Raw genomic sequence first — 18,667 nt, 5'->3', positions numbered from 1 at the left:
ACAGTACAAGGTCACTGAAGGATGCAGTGAGCACAGCAGTGGGCACTGGTTATACAACTAGGTCACTGAAGGATGCAGGGGGCACAGTACAAGGTCACTGAAGGATGCAGTGGGCACAGCAGTGGGCACTGGATATACAACTAGGTCACTGAAGGATGCAGTGGGCACAGTACAAGGTCACTAAAGGATGCACCAGGCACAGTACAACGGCACTGAAGGATGCAATGGGCACAGTACAAGGTCACTGAAGGATGCAGTGGGCACAGCAGTGGGCACTGGATATACAACTAGGTCACTGAAGGATGCAGTGGGTACAGTACAAGGCCACTGAAGGATGCAGTGGGCACAGCAGTGGGCACTGGATATACAACTAGGTCACTGAAGGATGCAGTGGGCACAGTACAAGGTCACTGAAGGATGCAGTGGGCACAGCAGTGGGCACTGGATATACAACTAGGTCACTGAAGGATGCAGTGGGCACAGTACAAGGTCACTGAAGGATGCAGTGGGCACAGCAGTGAGCACTGGATATACAACTAGGTCACTGAAGGATGCAGTGGGCACAGTACAAGGTCACTGAAGGATGCAGTGGGCACAGCAGTGGGCACTGGTTATACAACTAGGTCACTGAAGGATGCAGGGGGCACAGTACAAGGTCACTGAAGGATGCAGTGGGCACAGCAGTGGGCACTGGATATACAACTAGGTCACTGAAGGATGCAGTGGGCACAGTACAAGGTCACTAAAGGATGCACCAGGCACAGTACAACGGCACTGAAGGATGCAATGGGCACAGTACAAGGTCACTGAAGGATGCAGTGGGCACAGCAGTGGGCACTGGATATACAACTAGGTCACTGAAGGATGCAGTGGGTACAGTACAAGGCCACTGAAGGATGCAGTGGGCACAGCAGTGGGCACTGGATATACAACTAGGTCACTGAAGGATGCAGTGGGCACAGTAGAAGGTCACTGAAGGATGCAGTGGGCACAGCAGTGGGCACTGGATATACAACTAGGTCACTGAAGGATGCAGTGGGCACAGTACAAGGTCACTGAAGGATGCAGTGGGCACAGCAGTGAGCACTGGATATACAACTAGGTCACTGAAGGATGCAGTGGGCACAGTACAAGGTCACTGAAGGATGCAGTGGGCACAGCAGTGGGCACTGGATATACAACTAGGTCACTGAAGGATGCAGTGGGCACAGTACAAGGTCACTGAAGGATGCAGTGGGCACAGCAGTGGGCACTGGATATACAACTAGGTCACTGAAGGATGCAGTGGGCACAGTACAAGGTCACTGAAGGATGCACCAGGCACAGTGCAACGGCACTGAAGGATGCAGTGGGCACAGTACAAGGTCACTGAAGGATGCAGTGGGCACAGCAGTGGGCACTGGATATACAACTAGGTCACTGAAGGATGCAGTGGGCACAGTACAAGGTCACTGAAGGATGCAGTGGGCACAGCAGTGGGCACTGGATATACAACTAGGTCACTGAAGGATGCAATGGGCACAGTACAAGGTCACTGAAGGATGCAGTGGGCACAGCAGTGGGCACTGGATATACAACTAGGTCACTGAAGGATGCAGTGGGCACACAAGGATGTCACACTGTGTAATGAGATGCTTATATGCCAGTGAGCGAGCAGTGGGCACTGGGCACCGCACAAGGTCACTGACAGAATGAATGAACAGCGCTGGCAGAGAGTGGCGGTGCCGGCGGTGTGACTGGCTGCCTGCAAATAGTACAAGTGAAGTGTATAACTGTCACTGAAATAATATACAAGTGTGTAACTGGCTGCCTGCAAATAGTACAAGTGTATAACTGTCACTGGAATATAGAAGTGAACACTGCAGCTGCACTAACCTGCCTGCCTGCACTACACACAGATAACCCCCACTCCCACTACACTGACTACACTGCAGCACTGAACCTGCCTGCACTACACACAGTTAAATAATCACTAGACTCCCACACTCCCACTACACTACACTGACTACAACTAACTACAGAAATCACTCACTGACTAGCTAACTGTGTACAGTATAAGAGCAGTGTTAGCAAAAAAAACGCTTTGTTTTTAACACAATAAATGCACTTGCTCAAACAACAATGGCCTGGAGATAATCCTCTCAGCACCACAGTCTAGCAAGGACAGAGCTTTTCATCATGGCCGCCGCTTTATATTCAGGAGGGGAGGGCATAGCTCCCCTCCTGTGATTGGTTGCTAGGGCCTGGCTGGGGCCCTCTGATTGGCCTGCAATGTGTCACTTCCGCATAGTTTGACGCATTTCCGCTAACCACGACTTCAGCGCCGGGTTTCACGAGCGTGAATGCGGCTTTCTGTTCGCATTCACGCGAAGCCGAAGCAGATTTTCGTGGTTGAAAATCTATTCACGGCTTAGCGTGTCCGAGGCGGAATGCGTCAAAATGGTCGTGAATCCACGCGTAAGCGTGATCACGACCTGGCGGTGAGCACCACTGGTAGCAACGGAGAAATTGTTCCATAGATTGGTTCATCCTCTCTGTTTGACCATTAGTCTGAGGATGATATCCTGAGGAAAAAGACAAGGTCAAGCACAAATGCTGACAGAAAGCTTGTCAAATTTTTTAAACGAATTGAACTCCCCTGTCTGAAACTATGTTCTCTGGTATCCCATGTAAACGAAAAATGGTACGAAGTGAACCATCTTACTAAAACGGTCCACTACCACACATATCACAGTTTTCCCTTCTGAAGTAGGGAGTTCCCCCACAAAATCCATGGAAATTGAGTCCATGGTTCTGTGGGCACTGGTAATGACTGCAGTGTCCCTGCAGGAGCTTACCTGGAACTTTTGCTCCGGGCACAAACTGTACAAGACATCACAAACTCTTTACAATCATTCTTAAGTGAAGGCCACCACACACAACGGGACAATAATTCTTGAGTTCTGGCCATGCCAGGATGCCCTGTGTTCTTATGGCTGTGAAATAGTTGCATAATCTGAAGGCGCAGATGCAACGGGACAAACAGGAGACCATCTGGTTTCCCCTCAGGAGTAACCTGTTGATAAGGCTGCAGAGTGGTTGCCAGATCCTCCATGGGTTCTGTGGCGGCCACCACTACATGCTCAGGCAGAACATTAACAGGAGATGAGGGCTGAACTGTCTCTGGCTCAAAGCAAGGGGACAATGCGTCTGCTTTGACGTTTTTATTCCCAGGTTTGTACGTTATTATAAACTTGAATCTGGAGAAAAAGAGTGCCCAACGAGCTTGTCTCGGATTGAGCCTCTTAGCTTCTTCAATATACTCCAAATTCTTATGATATGTGTATACCGTGATCATATGCTCTGCCCCCTCCAACCAATGACCCCATTCTTCAAAAACCATTTTGATGGCCAATAACTCCCTGTTACCAATATCATAATTTTTTTCTGCTGGGGAGAACTTGCGAGAAAAGAATGCACACGGATGTAACCATCCATGAAGCCCTGAATCTTGAGACAGAAAAGCCCCCACTACTATTTCAGAGGCATCCACTTCCACAATGAAAAGACATGTCACATCCACATGTCGGAGAATGGGAGCGGAACAAAAAAAAAGACTGAGAAAACGCTGCACAAGCTTCCACAGGCCAATTGCAGGTATCCGCCCCTTTTTTGGTAAGATTAGTGAGAGGGGCGACCACTGAGGAGAACCCCTTAATAAATTTTCTATAATAGTTTGCGAACCCAAGAAATCTTTGGATTGCCTTCGAACCAGAGGGTTGAGGCCACTCCAACACAGCACAGCAGAGACTTTCTTAGGATCCATAGACAGACCAGTGGTGGATATGATGTACCCTAAGAATGACACCTCTGAAACTTCAAATAAACATTTTTCAAGTTTTGCATACAAACAATTCTGTCTTAGTTTATTTAATGCAAACTTAACATGATCCCTGTGTGAGGGATTTAGAAAAAATCAAAATGTCGTCCAAATATACAACAACAAATCGTCCCAGTACCTCCCTGAAAATGTTATTTATCAACTCCTGAAACACAGCAGGAGCATTGCATAACCCGAAGGGCATAATCAAGTATTCATAATGACCATCGGGTGTATTGAAAGCCATTTTCCACTCGCCCCCCTGTCTGATTCGTATCAAATTATATGCCCCTCTCAGGTCTAATTTAGAGAAAATTCGGGCCCCAGATACTTGAGAAAACAAATCCTCTATTAACAGCAGCGGGTAGCGATTCTGAATGGTAATTTTGTTCAAAGCTCTGTAATTAATACAGGGACGAAGTCCACCGTCTTTTTTTGAATGAAACCTTTCTCGAGGTTTTCTTTAATATAATCCTTCATGGCAACCTGTTCTGGACCTGAGAGGTTATACAGATTTCCCCTGGGAGGCATGGTACCGGGTCTCAAATCAATGGGACAATCAAATTATCTGTGAGGAGGAAGTTTATCAGCAGAACGTGGACAAAAAACATCCGAATATGCGACATACTGAGGAGGAACATACTCAATGTGGATTTCAGCAGAACACAAGGTAATTCTCTCCAAACAGTGATCTTGACAAGCTGGAGAACAGGTCAGCAGTTGACCTGTGTTCCAGTCTATTTGAGGAGAATGTTTACGTAACCAAGGGAGACCGAGAACTATGGTAGAGGAGGACATGTTCAACACATAAAATTGAATTTCTTCCCTACGCAGAACCCCCACATGACAAGAGAAGAGTGGTGTCTGCGAGAGAAAAAATCTATTAACCCTTCGCACTCTCGCATGCAAATGTTCAAACAAATGCATTCACAGATTCACTCATCCAGGCACCACTGTTATCCCTACAGCTAAGTTAAAAGCCGGGGTCTTAGTTCACAGAAGAATGTATTCTTATGGTTAGTCACCTATACTGCGCAGAAGTACCCAGGTAAACATAGGTGTCCTAACTCTGGCCCTGTAACATGCATAGTGCATTCATGCAAACATTCATTGCATCAAACCTATCTAGGGATTAGGAGCACACATCCTGACGTCCTCTCCTGGGACAGATAGCGCATCTTACCAATCGCACAAGGGAGCTAACGTAATCAGGGCCGGATTTACAGCTCAGATTTACAGCCGGATTTACAGCCTAAAGGCACAGAAGTTCTGGCGCCCTAAGCCCCGCCTATCCGCACAGGCCACACCCCCAACTCACGCCCCTTTTTCTTACGCAAACTAATGTAGATATTACCAAAGGCAGTTAGAGAATACTAACAATATGCAGCTATTGCCAATGACATGCAGAATTTACCAAATATATGCTATTACCAACAACAAGCAGATAATACAAATCACCAGCAAGTGCGGTCACAAGGCGCCCAAGCGGACATACTGTGCATGCACAGCATAGTATGTCTGGGTTTGAGAGTGCCAACAGGACCCTTAGAATGGAAAGGAAAATAGGCAAACGGAGGCAGACACCGGCCCATGGGAGGTGCAGTAAGCATATGTACAACTGCCATCACACACAGACAATTTGAGGATATGTTTAGGACTAAGATATCCTTTAAAATAAATATCAGGCATTTGCGAAAATGTGGAAAATGCGATCTACTTACCTGTTGCTTCCTCCAGCCCCAGAAAGCTATGTGTCCCTTGCCACAGCTCTGCTCTCAGCTGGTCTCTAAAGGTCCCCTTTGTTGCAGATGCCGACCTGGCAAGGTCGTTATTTTCTGCGCCATTGTGCGGCTGCTCACGATCACATAGCCGGGAGATTTGTGTGCAGGTGCAGCAATTCTGCGCCTGCACAGAACACTCCCGGCTACGTGACCGTGATCCCGCAAGCGCAGAAGATACCAACATCGCTGGGTTGGCATCTGCAACCGAGGGGACCTTTGGAGACCGGCTGGGAGCGGAGCTGTGGCAAGGGACACATAGCTTTCCGGGGCTGGAGGAAGGAACAGGTAAGTAGATCGCATTTTCTTTAAAATACATACTTCCTTTAACCCTCTCTAATCTCTAGCTGAGAGACTACATTACTTCCTCCTTATAAACGTGTCCCCTGCTGAGGCAATCCTATGCTTCCCCTTACTCCTTCAAGTGGTTCCACTCCCCATTTGACACCCCCTACACGCGCGGCGAAAAGTGGGGAGGACTGAGCGCGCAGCGGCGAAGACTGGGGGGGGGCTGCCGCGCGTGTAGGGGGCTGCCGCACCAAAAAATGGGCATGGCCATGACATTGTATGGGCGGAGCTAACGTAATGATGTAACAGCGAGGCATAAGAAAGCAGTGTTTACGCCATGATGTGGACAAACGAGACTTTGCATCATGGGTGTGCAGAAACTGTGTGATGCTAATAGTATACCGTAACCACAAAGCAGCAAACATAGCCATCTATGACCATTAAATAATAAATGTAGTAACAGTTACCCCGGACACCAGAAAATAAACGCAATAGGCAACATGTCAGCACAAAATAACCGCAATGCGGGCAACATGTCAGTATAAAATAAATGCAATACGGGCAAACGTCAGTACAAAATAAATGCAATGCGGGCAAACATTTCACCAGAAAATAAACGCAATGCGGGCAAACATTTCACCAGAAAAGAAACGCAATGCGGGCAAACATGTCAGTACAAAATAAACGCAATGCGGGCAATCATGTCAGTACAAAATAAACGCAATGTGGGCAACATGTCAGTACAAAATAAACGCAATGCGGGCAACATGTCGGTACAAAATAAACGCAATGCGGGCAAACATTTCACCAGAAAAGAAACGCACTGCGGGCAAACATTTCACTAGAAAATAAACGCGCTGCGGGCAAACATTTCACCAGAAAAGAAACGCAATGCGGGCAAACATTTCGCTAGAAAAGAAACAATGCGGGCAAACATTTCACCAGAAAAGAAACGCAATGCGGGCAAACATTTCGCTAGAAAAGAAACAATGCGGGCAAACATTTCACCAGAAAAGAAACGCAATGCGGGCAAACATTTCGCTAGAAAAGAAACAATGCAGGCAAACATTTCCACAGAAAAGAAACGCAATGCGGGCAAACATTTCGCTAGAAAAGAAACAATGCGGGCAAACATTTCACCAGAAAAGAAACAATGCGGGCAAACATTTCGCTAGAAAAGAAACAATGCGGGCAAACATTTCACCAGAAAAGAAACGCAATGCGGGCAAACATTTCGCTAGAAAAGAAACAATGCGGGCAAACATTTCGCTAGAAAAGAAACAATGCGGGCAAACATTTCACCAGAAAAGAAACGCAATGCGGGCAAACATTTCGCTAGAAAAGAAACAATGCGGGCAAACATTTCGCTAGAAAAGAAACAATGCGGGCAAACATTTCACCTGGAAAAGAAACCTAATGCGGGCAAACATTTCACCTGGAAAAGAAAGCATTTACTCACCTGGCAGAAGTGTCCGGCCTCTGGCGCGCTGCTCCGTCCCGGGACCGTCTTGTTCCTCCTGCTCTTCTCTCCCTCGCTGACAGGGCTACGGCAAGATGGCGCCCGAAGCCCTGTACTGGAGACACAAATAGGTCTCCAGTACAGGGCTTCGGCAGCCATCTTGCTGTAGCCCTGCTCGCCTGCCGGTGTCGGAAACAGACACCGGAAGAGGAGGCTGGAGCGGGGCTGCAGGCAATGAACTGGCACGGCGTCTATAGACGCCGCTGCCAGTTCATTGAGGAGAGAGTGGCCAGAGTCCCGAGGCCGGGACGTCCCGCTGCTAAAAGCGGGACGTTTCCCGGGACCTCATTAAGCCTGGGACAGCGGACCCCGAATCCGGGACGCGTCCCGGGCACTCCGGGACGTCTGGTCACTCTACGGGCACAGGAACAGGCTGAACCAGTAGACATGGGGAGGGGGATGGGGGCAGAGCTGTAGCCCACACGTTGTGCAGCAAAATCATCCCAAAGCCACATGTAACAGCATTCCGTGCTGCTCTCCCCACCACTCGCCTGTTACTTTACTGACCCTTTGCCTGCACGTGTGGCTACAGAGTGAAAAAGTAAATAAAGCCAGCCGGAGGACAGTGTACGCTGCTCTCATCTTCCCGACCCCGTCCAAGGCATTGTGTCACACACCGCTCTCTGCCACTGTCTACATCTCATGTGTGCCCCCAATAGAATACACACGGGGCGGGGGGCGGAGCTGTAAGGTAAACAGAGCAGCCAGGGCCGGTGCAGTGGTTCCTCAAACTCCCAGCCAGCAGCAGACGCCAGACGGACAATCTCGCAGCCCCCCGCCGCCTATGCACGCAGCTAGCTGTTGTTCACACAAGCGCTGCGTGCAGGCATGGAAACGGTGGGCGGGGATAACGGGTAATGAATGTGTGTTGCTACTAGCCGCCCGCAGCCCACCCCTCTCTGTAGTTCCGCCCGCAGTCGCCCGATTATCATGTAAATAAAGGTGCGAGCGGCCGCTATTGCATTTTCACTGATTCAAATTTAAAGGGGACATGACACAGACCCGCCCTTTGACCAATCAGGCGCCTGTAGGCACGTGCCTAGTGTGCCTTATGGTAAATCCGGCCCTGAACGTAATGTATCCATGCGCACCATGCACATACACCAGCATAAGCTGTGTGGATGCTGAAAAAAAAAACACATACCGAGGAAGGAGGGAGTGCATTGAATTAAAACCCTAGCCACAGGTGTCAGTAACAAGAAAAAAAACATATATATCCAGGCACATTGCCTCTAGTTAGGACATTAAATAAGTTATTAAGGAAAGGGAGGTGCTGAAGGGGGTGTGGCCAGAAAACATCAAACATCTATTAACCCTTTGCACTCTCGCATGCAAATGTTCAAACAAATGCATTCACAGATTCACTCATCCAGGCACTACTGTTATCCCTACAGCTAAGTTAAAAGCCGTGGTCTTAGTTCACAGAAGAATGCATTCTTATGCTTAGTCACCTATACTGCGTAGAAGTACCCAGGTAAACATAGGTGTCCTAACTCTAGTGCTGTAACATGCATAGTGCAGTCATGCAAACATTCATTGCATCAAACCTATCTAGGGATTAGGAGCACACATCCTAACTTCCTCTCCTGGGACAGATAGTGCATCTTACCAATCGCACAAGGGAGCTTACGTAATGTATCCATGCGCACCATGCACATACACCTCCTAACTAGAGGTGATGTGCCTGGATATATATGTCAGGATGTGTGCTCCTAATCCCTAGGTAGGTTTGATGCAATGAATGTTTGCATGACTGCACGATGCATGTTACAGGGCCAGAGTTAGGACACCTATGTTTACCTGGGTACTTCTGCGCAGTATAGGTGTAGAGTTGGGCCGAACCTCCAATTTTAGGTTCGCGAACCGGGTTCGCGAACTTTCGCGGAACGTTCGGTTTGCGTTAAAGTTCGCGAACCGCAATAGACTTCAATGGGGATGCGAACTTTGACAAAAAAAAATGTATGCTGGCCACAAAAGTGATGGAAAAGATGTTTCAAGGGGTCTAACACCTGGAGGGGGGCATGGCGGAGTGGGATACACACCAAAAGTCCCCGGATAAAATCTGGATTTGACGCAAAGCAGCGTTTTAAGGGCAGAAATCACATTGAATGCTAAATGACAGGCCTAAAGTGCTTTAAAACATCTTGCATGTGTATACATCAATCAGGTAGTGTAATTAAGGTACTGCTTCACACTGACACGCCAAACTCACCGTGTAACGCACCGCAAACAGCTGTTTGTGTAGTGACGGCCGTGCTGGACTGGTGCGCACCATGGCGAGAGTGCAGGTTTTGGTGGCTTTACAGCCCATATGGTCGCCTGGCTGATGTAGCTGAATGACAGAACAGTGACTGTCCAGCTGATCAAATTTGGTCTGACCACAATGAGGCAACGACCTTATTATCGTGGGTGTGCCCCCCGAGACACTCATCTAGGCGCCGGTCATTGCTTCATTGTGATACGCAAGCCCCTTCACCACGGCAAGGTAATGATCACGAAGGGGAATGGGCGCATGTACATGCCTTTTCTTTTGTTGTTGCAGCTGCCCGCAGTGCAGCCAGAAAAATTAGGCAGTCATGTACACGCACCAGAAAAATTATTACAGCGGCCGCTGCTAGCAGCGGCCTAAAAAATTCAGCAATCCGCCTGGAGTCCCGGACCCTGTTGGTGGTGGCGGAGAAGGTAGTCAAGCGGCCTGCAGGCAGACATGCTGTGTGGAGGGACTGGGAGCGACTTAGTCTTCTTGGGGCAGGCCAGGCAGCCAGTCACACGGCGTGCAGGCAGAGATGCTGTGTGTGCGGGGACTGACTTAGTCTTGGGGCGGGCAGCAGCCCTCCGGGATCCATGCCTCAGTCATTTTGATAAAGGTGAGGTACTTAACACTTTTGTGACTTAGGCGACTTCTCTTCTCAGTGACAATGCCTCCAGCTGCGCTGAAGGTCCTTTCTGACAGGACGCTTGCAGCAGGGCAGGAGAGAAGTTGGATGGCAAATTGGGACAGCTCTGGCCACAGGTCAAGCCTGCGCACCCAGTAGTTCAAGGGTTCCTCATCGCTGTTCACAGCAGTGTCTACATCCACACTTAAGGCCAGGTAGTCGGCTACCTACCGTTCCAGGCGTTGGTGGAGGGTGGATCCGGAAGGGCTACGGCGAGGCGTTGGACTAAAGAACGTCCGCATGTCCGACATCACCATGAGATCGCTGGAGCGTCCTGTCTTTGACTGCGTGGACACGGGAGGAGGATTAGTGGCAGTGGTACCTTGCTGGCGTTGTGCTGTCACATCACCCTTAAAGGCATTGTAAAGCATAGTTGACAGCTGGTTCTGCATGTGCTGCATCCTTTCCACCTTCAGGTGAGTTGGTAACAGGTCCACCACTTTGTGCCTGTACCGAGGGTCTAGTAGTGTGGCCACCCAGTACAGCTCATTCCCCTTGAGGTTTTTTATACGGGGGTCCCTCAACAGGCAGGACAGCATAAAAGACGACATCTGCACAAAGTCGGATCCAGTACCCTCCATCTCCTCTTGCTCTTCCTCAGTGACGTCACGTAAGTCAACCTCCTCCCCCCAGCCACGAACAATACCACGGGAAGGTTGAGCAGCACAAGCCCCCTGCGACGCCTGCTGCGGGTGTTCTCCTGCCGCCGTCCCCTCCTCCTCCTCCTCCCCCAAAGAAACACCTTGCTCATCATCCTCTGAGTCTGACTCCTCTTCTGCACACGACTTCTCTTCTTCCTCCTCCTCCCCCCTCTGTGCTGCCGCAGGTGTTGAGGAAACAGCTGCGTCTGATGAAAATTGGTCCCATGCCTGTTCCTGCCGTAACGGTTCCTGGTCACGCTCATTCGCAGCTTCATCCGCCACTCTACGCACAGCTAGAGTTGGGCCGAACCTCCGATTTTAGGTTCGCGAACCCTGTTCGCGAACTTCCGCAAAAGGTTCGGTTCGCGAAAAAGTTCGCGAACCGCAATAGACTTCAATGGGGAGGCGAACTTTCAAAGTTTTAAAACATTCTATCAGCTGGAAAAATGATAGAAAACATGTTTCAAAAGCTCTAATACCTGGAGCCACACCTAATTGAGTGAAATACACATCATTGCTGGAGGACCCCACCCTCCCTCCTCCAAGCAAGGTCCTTTATACCATTTGCCTACCTACACTAATTAGTTATGGGACAGCTGCTACACACTCTGCTAGGGAGATTTTATCCTCCCTTCCTCCCTTCCTCCCTATTCCCTCCTACCGGAGGGAGGAGGGTCTCTTCTGCCAGGGAATTATACTATTTTAAAAACCAGTATACATCATACCATAGCTGGGAATACATACATGAGTATACATCATACCATAGCTGGGGATACATACATGAGTATACATCATACCATAGCTGGGAATCGAACCCAGATCTCACTGTGTGGTGGGCACATCACCCTAAGCACTGTACCACTACAGAAGTAAGTGAAGCTTGCCTAAAATTTAACATTTATGCTCAATGCAATAGAACCATTAGGTTGCTTAAAGGAGAACTGTAGTGAGAGGTATATGGAGGCTGCCATATTGATTTCCTTTTAAGCTATACCAGTTGCCTGGCAGCCCTGCTGATCTATTTGGCTGCAGTAGTGTGAATCACACCAGAAACAAGCATGCAGCTAATCTTGTCAGATCTTACAAAAATGTCAAACACCAGATCATACCATAGCTGGGAATCAAACCCAGATCTCACTGTGTGGTGGGCACATCACCCTAAGCACTGTACCACTACAGAAGTAAGTGAAGCTTGCCTAAAATTTAACATTTATGCTCAATGCAATAGAACCATTAGGTTGCTTAAAGGAGAACTGTAGTGAAAGGTATATGGAGGCTACCATATTGATTTCCTTTTAACCACTTGAGGACCCACCCTTTACCCCCCCTTAAGGACCAGCGCTGTCTTAGCTGATCTGTGCTGGGTGGGCTCTGCAGCCCCCAGCACAGATCAGCGTGCAGGCAGAGCGACCAGATCGCCCCCCTTTTTTCCCCACTAGGGGGATGATGTGCTGGGGGGGTCTGATCGCTCCTGCCTGCCGGGTGTTGCGGGGGGCACCTCAAAGCCCCCCTCCGCGGCAAAATCCTCCCCCTCCCTCTCCTACCTGGCCCCCCCTGGAGATCCGGGCTGCACAGGACGCTATCCGTCCTGTGCAGCCAGTGACAGGCTGTCTCCTGTCACATGGCGGCGATCCCCGGCCGCTGATTGGCCGGGGATCGCCGATCTGCCTTACGTCGCTGCTGCGCAGCAGCGCCGTACAATGTAAACAAAGCGGATTATTTCCGCTTGTGTTTACATTTAGCCTGCGAGCCGCCATCGGCGGCCCGCAGGCTATTCACGGAGCCCCCCGCCGTGAATTGACAGGAAGCAGCCGCTCGCACGAGCGGCTGCTTCCTGATTAATCAGCCTGCAGCTGGCGACGCAATACTGCGTCGCTGGTCCTGCAGCTGCCACTTTGCCGACGCACGGTATAAGCGTGCGGTCGGCAAGTGGTTAAGCAATACCAGTTACCTGGCTATCCTGCAGATCCTCTGCCTCCAATACTTTTAGCCCTAGACCCTGAACAAGCATGCAGCAGATCTGGTGTTTGACATTTTTGTAAGATCTGACAAGATTAGCTGCATGCTTGTTTCTGGTGTGATTCACACTACAGTGGCTGGATAGTGTACTGGTTAAGGGCTCTGCCTTTGACATGGGAGACCAGGGTTTGAATCCTGGCTAGGTCAAGTACCTATTCAGTAAGGAGTTCAAGGCAAGACTCCCTAACACTGCAGGGTGGCCTCTTGAGCACGTCCCTGTGGCTGCAGCTCTTGAGCGCTTTGAGTCTGACAGGAGAAAAGCGCTATACAAATGTTTGGATTATTATTACTGCAGCCAAATAGATCAGCAGGGCTGCCAGGCAACTGGTATAGCTTAAAAGGAAATCAATATGGCAGCCTCCATATACCTCTCACTACAGTTCTCCTTTAAGCAACCTAATGGTTCTATTGCATTGAGCATAAATGTTAAATTTTAGGCAAGCTTCACTTACTTCTGTAGTGGTACAGTGCTTAGGGTGACGTGCCCACCACACAGTGAGATCTGGGTTTGATTCCCAGCTATGGTATGATCTGGTGTTTGACATTTTTGTAAGATCTGACAAGATTAGCTGCATGCTTGTTTCTGGTGTGATTCACACTACTGCAGCCAAATAGATCAGCAGGGCTACCAGGCAACTGGTATAGCTTAAAAGGAAATCAATATGGCAGCCTCCATATACCTCTCACTACAGTTCTCCTTTAAGCAACCTAATGGTTCTATTGCGTTGAGCATAAATGTTAAATTTTAGGCAAGCTTCACTTACTACTGTAGTGGTACAGTGCTTAGGGTGACGTGCCCACCACACAGTGAGATCTGGGTTCGATTCCCGGCTATGGTATGATGTATACTGGTTTTTAAAATAGTATAATTCCCTGGCAGAAGAGACCCTCCTCCCTCCGGTAGGAGGGAGGAGGGAATAGACAGAATGGGAGGAGGGAGGCCAATTAAAATCTCCCTAGCAGAGTGTGTAGCAGCTGTCCCATAACTAATTAGTGTAGGCAGACAACTGAGTCAAATGGTATAAAAGGACCTAGCTTAAAGGGAAGGAGGGTGGGGTCTTAAGCAGTGTGTTTCACAATAACATGTCTGCTGACAGTAAAATGGAGGCGAAAAATTATGCTCAATACAGCTTTATGGGGCGAATCGAACTTCCGCAAAAGTTCGCCTGATGCAGGCGAACGCGAACCCCCAAAGTTCGCCTGGAACCGTTCGCCGGCGAACCGTTCGGCCCATCTCTACGCACAGCATGCTCCAAGAAGTAAGCGTAGGGAATTAAGTCGCTGATGGTGCCCTCACTGCGGCTCACCAGGTTGGTCACCTCCTCAAACGGCCGCATGAGCCTGCATGCATTTTTCATCAGTGTCCAGTTGTCGGGCCAGAACATCCCCATTTTCCCAGACTGTTTCATTCTACTGTAGTTGTAGAGGTACTGGGTGACGGCTTTCTTCTGTTCTAGCAGGCGGGAGAACATGAGCAGGGTCGAATTCCAGCGAGTCGGGCTATCGCAAATGAGGCGTCTCACCTGCATGTTGTTTTTCCGCTGAATTTCCGCAAAGCGTGCCATGGCTGTGTAAGACCGCCTCAAATGCCCACAGAACTTCCTGGCCTGCTTCAGGACATCCGCTAAGCCAGGGTACTTTGCCACAAATCTTTGAACAACTAGATTCATGACATGTGCCATGCAGGGTATGTGTGTCAGCTTCCCCATATGCAAAGCGGCAAGCAGATTGCTGCCGTTGTCGCACACCACGTTGCCTATCTCCAGGTGGTGCGGGGTCAGCCACTCATCCACCTGTTTCTTAAGAGCAGCCAGGAGAGCTGCTCCAGTGTGACTCTCCGCTTTGAGACAAGACATGTCTAAGATGGCGTGACACCGTCGTACCTGGCATGCAGCATAGGCCCTGCTGAGCTGGGGCTGTGTAGCTGGAGAGGAGAACTGCCACTCAGCCAAGGACGAGGAGGACAGTGAAGAGCATGAAGCAGGAGGAGAGGAGGTGGCAGGAGGCCTGCCTGCAAGCCGTGGAGGTGTCACAATTTGGTCCGCTGCGCCCTGCTTGCCATCGTTCACCACCAGGTTGACCCAATGGGCTGTGTACGTAATGTAGCGGCCCTGCCCGTGCTTGGCAGACCAGGCATCCGTGGTCAGGTGTACCCTTGACCCAACGCTCTTCGCAAGAGATGACACCACTTGCCTCTCAACTTCACGGTGCAGTTGGGGTATGGCCTTTCTCGAAAAATAAGTGCGGCCTGGCATCTTCCACTGCGGTGTTCCGATGGCCACAAATTTACGGAAGGCCTCAGAGTCCACCAGCCGGTATGGTAACAGCTGGCGAGCTAACAGTTCCGCCACGCCAGCTGTCAGACACCGGGCAAGGGGGTGACTGGCCGAAATTGGCTTCTTCCGCTCAAACATTTCCTTCACGGACACCTGACTGCTGCTGTGGGCAGAGGAGCAGGAAGCGCTCAAGGGCAGAGGCAGAGTGGAGGAGGGTGCCTGTGAAGGTGGAAGGGAGAAAGCGGCAGAAGCAGATGATGCACCTGAAGGAGGAAGAGGAGAAGGAGGGTGACTTTTCTTTTGTGTGCTGCTGCTGCTTTTGCTCAGGTGGCCATCCCATTGCTGTTTGTGCCTTTTCTCCAGGTACCTTCGTAAGGCACTTGTCCCTACGTGAGTGTTGGCCTTTCCACGGCTCAATTTTTGTTGGCAGAGCGAACAGATGGCTTTGGTCCGATCTGAGGCACACACATTAAAAAATTTCCACACTGCTGAGCCACCCTGGGATGTGGGCACTATGGGGACCTCAGCAGCTGATGCTGAAGGGCAAGTTGGCTGGCTGTACATAGGTGGCGATACATGGTGCCGGACACTGCCACCAGCTGTTTCTGACGAAGAGCTGCCCCAGCTTCTTTCAGCAACTTCTCTCCTCCTACTACTTTCTGACTCCCCCTCTGAACTGTCCCCCTCTTCATCTCCTCTGGGAACATACAGAGGATCCCTATTATCGTCATCATCGTAATCATCCTGCCCAGCTTCGCTTGCCTCAGACAAATCCAAACATGCACCATCAGTAGGTCCTTCATCCTCCTTACACGTTACATCCATAATGTTGCCGCGTAACTCAGACATATGAGCTGGTGAAAATTCATCTGGCTGTAACAACAATGGCTGTGCATCAGTGATTTCAACACTAAATAATTCTTGCGAAGTGTCAAATGCAGCGGAAGTGGTGCTAGTAGTAGCGCTGGTGGCTGAGCAAGATGAGGTGTTCTGTGTCGCTAAATACTCAACCACGTCCTGACAATCTTGGGAGGTGATGGGACGTGCCTTCTTCCGAGCACTGTACTGTGGGCCAGGTCCACACGAAATTACATTTACCCGACCTCGCGCAGACCTGCCGGGTGGCCTTCCTCTGGCTCTGGCACTACCTCTTCCTCTACCTGTTTTGTCCATATCGGGTATGCACGGAGTGGTATATCACACTGCGTGCACTCACGTAGGTAGGTGGGTTCACTTAACTGCACAGGTATGCGCACTGATGCGGTGGGTTCACTGAACAGAACAGGTATACAGTGGCGGGTTCACAGACCAGGTATGCAGTGGCAGGTTCACTGAACAGAACAGGTATGCAGTGGCGGGTTCACTGAACAGTACAGGTATACAGTGGCGGGTTCACAGAACAGGTATGCAGTGGCAGGTTCACTGAACACAACAGGTATGCAGTGGCGGGTTCACTGAACACAACAGGTATGCAGTGGCGGGTTCACTGAACACAACAGGTATACAGTGGCGGGTTCACTGAACAGAACAGGTATACAGTGGCAGGTTCACTGAACAGAACAGGTATACAGTAGCGGGTCCACTGAACACAACAGGTATACAGTGGCGGGTTCACTGAACACAACAGGTATGCAGTGGCGGGTTCACTGAACAGGTATACAGTGGCGGGTTCACTGAACAGAACAGGTATACAGTGGCGGGTCCACTGAACAGAACAGTTATGCAGTGGTGGGTTCACTGAACACAACAGGTATGCAGTGGTGGGTTCACTGAACAGGTATGCAGTGGTGAGTTCACAGAACAGGTATGCAGTGGTGGGTTCACTGAACAGAACAGGTATACAGTAGCGGGTCCACTGAACAGAACAGGTATACAGTAGCGGGTCCACTGAACACAACAGGTATACAGTAGCGGGTCCACTGAACACAACAGGTATGCAGTGGCGGGTTCACTGAACACAACAGGTATACAGTGGCGGGTTCACTGAACACAACAGGTATGCAGTGGCGGGTTCACTGAACACAACAGGTATGCAGTGGCGGGTTCACTGAACAGGTATACAGTGGCGGGTTCACTGAACAGAACAGGTATACAGTGGCGGGTTTACTGAACACAACAGGTATGCAGTGGCGGGTTCACTGAACAGGTATACAGTGGCGGGTTCACTGAACAGAACAGGTATACAGTGGCGGGTTCACTGAACACAACAGGTATGCAGTGGCGGGTTCACTGAACAGGTACACAGTGGCGGGTTTACTGAACAGAACAGGTACACAGTGGCGGGTTTACTGAACAGAACAGGTATACAGTGGCGGGTTTACTGAACACAACAGGTATGCAGTGGCGGGTTCACTGAACAGGTATACAGTGGCGGGTTCACTGAACAGAACAGGTATACAGTGGCGGGTTCACTGAACACAACAGGTATGCAGTGGCGGGTTCACTGAACAGGTATACAGTGGCGGGTTCACTGAACAGAACAGGTATACAGTGGCGGGTCCACTGAACAGAACAGGTATGCAGTGGCGGGTTCACAGAACAGGTATGCAGTGGCAGGTTCACTGAACACAACAGGTATGCAGTGGCGGGTTCACTGAACAGGTATACAGTGGCGGGTCCACTGAACAGAACAGGTATGCAGTGGTGGGTTCACTGAACACAACAGGTATGCAGTGGTGGGTTCACTGAACAGGTATGCAGTGGTGGGTTCACAGAACAGGTATGCAGTGGTGGGTTCACAGAACAGGTATGCAGTGGCAGGTTCACTGAACAGGTATGCAGTGGTGGGTTCACTGAACAGGTATGCAGTGGTAGGTTCACTGATCAGGTATGCAGTGGTGGGATCACTGAACAGGTATGCAGTGGTGGGTTCACAGTACAGGTATGCAGTGGTGGGTTCACAGAACAGGTATGCAGTGGTGGGTTCACAGTACAGGTATGCAGTGGCAGGTTCACTGAACAGGTATGCAGTGGGCTCACTGAACAGAACAGGTATGCAGCCAGGAACAAGCTAAGCCTAACTAATCTTTCCCTATGAGAGACAGTCTGCAGCAGCTCGCCCTACTCTCACTAATGCAGGCACACGAGTGACCATAATGGCCGCCGCTGCCTGCCTTATATAAGGGGGGTGGGGCTCCAGGGGCTAGTGTAGCCTAATTGGCTACACTGGGCCTGCTGACTGTGATGTAGAGGGTCAAAGTTGACCCTCCATGGTGCATTATGGGGCGAACCGAACTTCCGCAAAGGTTCGCCTGCGGGACGCGAACGCGAACCACGTATGTTCGCATGGAACCGTTCGCAGGCGAACCGTTCGGCCCAACTCTATATAGGTGACTAAGCATAAGAATGCAT

The sequence above is a fragment of the Hyperolius riggenbachi genome, chromosome 6, assembly GCF_040937935.1.
Source record: "Hyperolius riggenbachi isolate aHypRig1 chromosome 6, aHypRig1.pri, whole genome shotgun sequence".
In the NCBI taxonomy this organism is placed as follows: domain Eukaryota; kingdom Metazoa; phylum Chordata; class Amphibia; order Anura; family Hyperoliidae; genus Hyperolius; species Hyperolius riggenbachi.
This window is presented reverse-complemented; position numbering follows the sequence as displayed.